General features: G+C 38.4%; 1 pseudogene; it reads left to right on the top strand.

Moving 5' to 3' along the window:
* The first annotated feature begins 1,478 nt into the window (after positions 1-1,478).
* On the top strand, positions 1,479-1,597 carry LOC150107088 (5S ribosomal RNA; annotated as a pseudogene).
* Positions 1,598-2,749: the final 1,152 nt, after the last annotated feature.

Here is a 2,749-nt window from a genome sequence, read left to right as displayed (position 1 = left end):
CCAATATGCTATTAATACACACACACAAATCCTATCTAAGCTCGCCCTCCTGGCAACTAAATAAAATAAATTCTCCTTACTCTCAAACCAACCCAAATTCACTTAACACCTTATTCCATTAACCACGTGTCGAGTACGCAGCAGCTTTTCACATTTTCTGCTGTCTAATGACGATTTCTCTGAAACGGCCAGCACACGGCATTTATACCGCTAGCTTGTCATGCATTCTCGTCTTCATCTCCAAAAATAATCCAATTATGTCTGAAACTTCGTACTCCATGAAATTATATTAGAAATATCATTTCATGACCACCTTGTTTTTAGTACTTTTTATAATAAAAGTGCAGCTCTATCCCATTTAAATAAGCTTTGCTGAATATTTTATTTTCAGAGAAATATGGATTTTTTTCGTTTGAGTGCGTATCATCTTCCGATGTAACGTCACTGTTTGAAGTCATCGTTTAGAACGTATCAAAAATTAACTTTGTTTGCCAGACAGGACTTTTCCTTCGTTAGTTGTTAACGAGCAATATTACTAACTAGACATATGTAGTAACACAAAGTTTAAAAAAAAAAACGGCGAATAAGCTTGAGATCGGCACGTAATAGCACAGTTGTTAGAGGATAAGTTCACTTAAACGGAATGAATACTGAAAGTAAGAAATGGAAATTTACTCGAAACAGTTACAAAAATTTTTCTCTAATTATATTGTTTTTAATCCACTCCTTAAGCTGAACGAAGATAAAAATATATGCATATGGTGTTGTGCCAATAATTATGTTTAAAATATATTGCATATTCCGAGAAAGTCTTCGGAATTCTCTAGTAAATATTAGCGAGTTACGAAAAGTCACGTGTTAAATAGAAGCCCTGTCAGCGTGCAATGAAAACGACAATTTCGCCTGATACAACATTCTATCCATCAGAATGCTACAAGGACCACTTCTCACTCTCTCTTTTTCTCTCCGCGCCTCCACTCTTTTCCAGCTTTATTATCTTATTTGGTCAATAGTGACGGAGAAGCAGAAATCCTTATTCTTAGGCTTATTTCCCTTTCCAACCTGCTTTGTTTAAGAAGTGCGACATTAAATTCTTCGAAAATGCATACACCTCCTTATTACTAATATTATTTATGACTTAAAAAATCAGGTAGAACATTAATAACGGATGACAGATATTCCAAATATTAAATTACGAGTGAATCAAAAGGAAAGAAGGCCGAGTAGATCTCAAAAATCGGTAATTAAATTGACGAAAGACATTGCAATAGATCATAAGATCTCTGTATCAGTGATTACTGATAATTATTAATGACTCAACATTAGGAATTGTTCGATGGAACATGTAGACACTTCACTAGAAAACATCCTCCCTCCCAGGATATCACATAATCAAAAGCCCATTTACTGTCGATGTATGCAACTTTACATTTCAATCAGTGAAAATAAAAAAATAATAATTATTTTTATATTTTTTAATCAGCGGCTAGATCGGTTTGAAAGCACCAGTTCTCGTCTGATCACTGAAGTTAAGCAAACCTGAGCCCAGTTAGTACTTGGGAGGGTGCCTATCTCGGAACCCTGGGTGCTGCTGACATTAATAATCGAGTCCGCGCGGTTAGCCTAGTGCGCTTCGCAACCATATGACTGGGGAAGGAGTGTCCTAGGTTCGATTCCCGTCGGTGACGTGAGGAGCTGAATGATCTTCCTCAGCCCTAGCCAAGTTGGTCGGTCTATGGTGTGGACAGTAGGGTTTCCCCCCCCCCCCAGTTTATTCTGGGGTTTTTCATCCCGCAAAGCAGACAAACCGGTCTTGAGAACTCAACACTACGGACATCGGATACACCGGGGCGTAGGGCTGCCCACCTTATCCTGTGAGCGGCTTGAGGTCCGATGATTAATAAACCCTCGACACCGCGAGAGAAAATGAGAAGTACAAAATTCTAAAACTATACATGGAAGCAGGTGGAAGAAACTAAACATCTGCATGCAGATGCTTCCACGATCCATTCGTAATACTATATTAATATTAATGCCCCGTATTAATAAAATTAATAACGCCTTATAAACATACAGAACTGAACAGCATTGAACAAGCCTTTTCAAACGAATCAATTGATACTCGTATCAACTCCTGCAATATCCGATGTTCCTCCAGTGTTCGTTGTTGCGCAACTCTGATCAAGGCCTCTGAAGATTATATTCATGAGGAAAAATGTGCGTTCAAATAGGATGCCATACTATGCTGTCATTGAGATTAACGTTGACCAGCCCATCAGAGCTTCTCTATCTTCCTTGAAACCGCATTCAAATCTTCGAGGGCCTCAGGTATTGATGTTGCACTTTGTTTGAAAGAGTTTGGTTCGAATCCTGTCAAGGACGCGACCATTTTTTATCTGAAGGTAAGTTTAGCCGTTCTCGTAGGGTGGCAGTTTTTCCTCTTACATGTTGGACTTTTCATCATTAAAAAAAAAAAAAAAGCAAACCGACTAGAAGCAGTTAGCAGACATAATATGCACTGGACTAATAGCTTTAGTTGCTTCGGCCGTAATTCCAAAAGAATGTCAAGCTCAGAAAGATAGAATAACTGTCCTCTACAGTGGACTCGATGTTCTTATGTTGTGCAGTTTGAGAGTCACAAACTGTGGACCATTATAGAATTCTTTTGTTGGCATTATTTTAATGTTTTCTTGAAGAACCTTGCAGTCCGTGGAAATGCATGTACTAGACAGACCTGCCTATTTTGGCA

This window comes from Typopeltis vanoorti, chromosome 4 (genome assembly GCF_054136105.1).
Source record: "Typopeltis vanoorti isolate ZY-2024b chromosome 4, IOZ_Tvanoo_1.0, whole genome shotgun sequence".
Classification (NCBI taxonomy): domain Eukaryota; kingdom Metazoa; phylum Arthropoda; class Arachnida; order Uropygi; family Thelyphonidae; genus Typopeltis; species Typopeltis vanoorti.
Note: the sequence above shows the minus strand (reverse complement) of the source record. Positions and strands in the feature narration are given on the sequence as shown.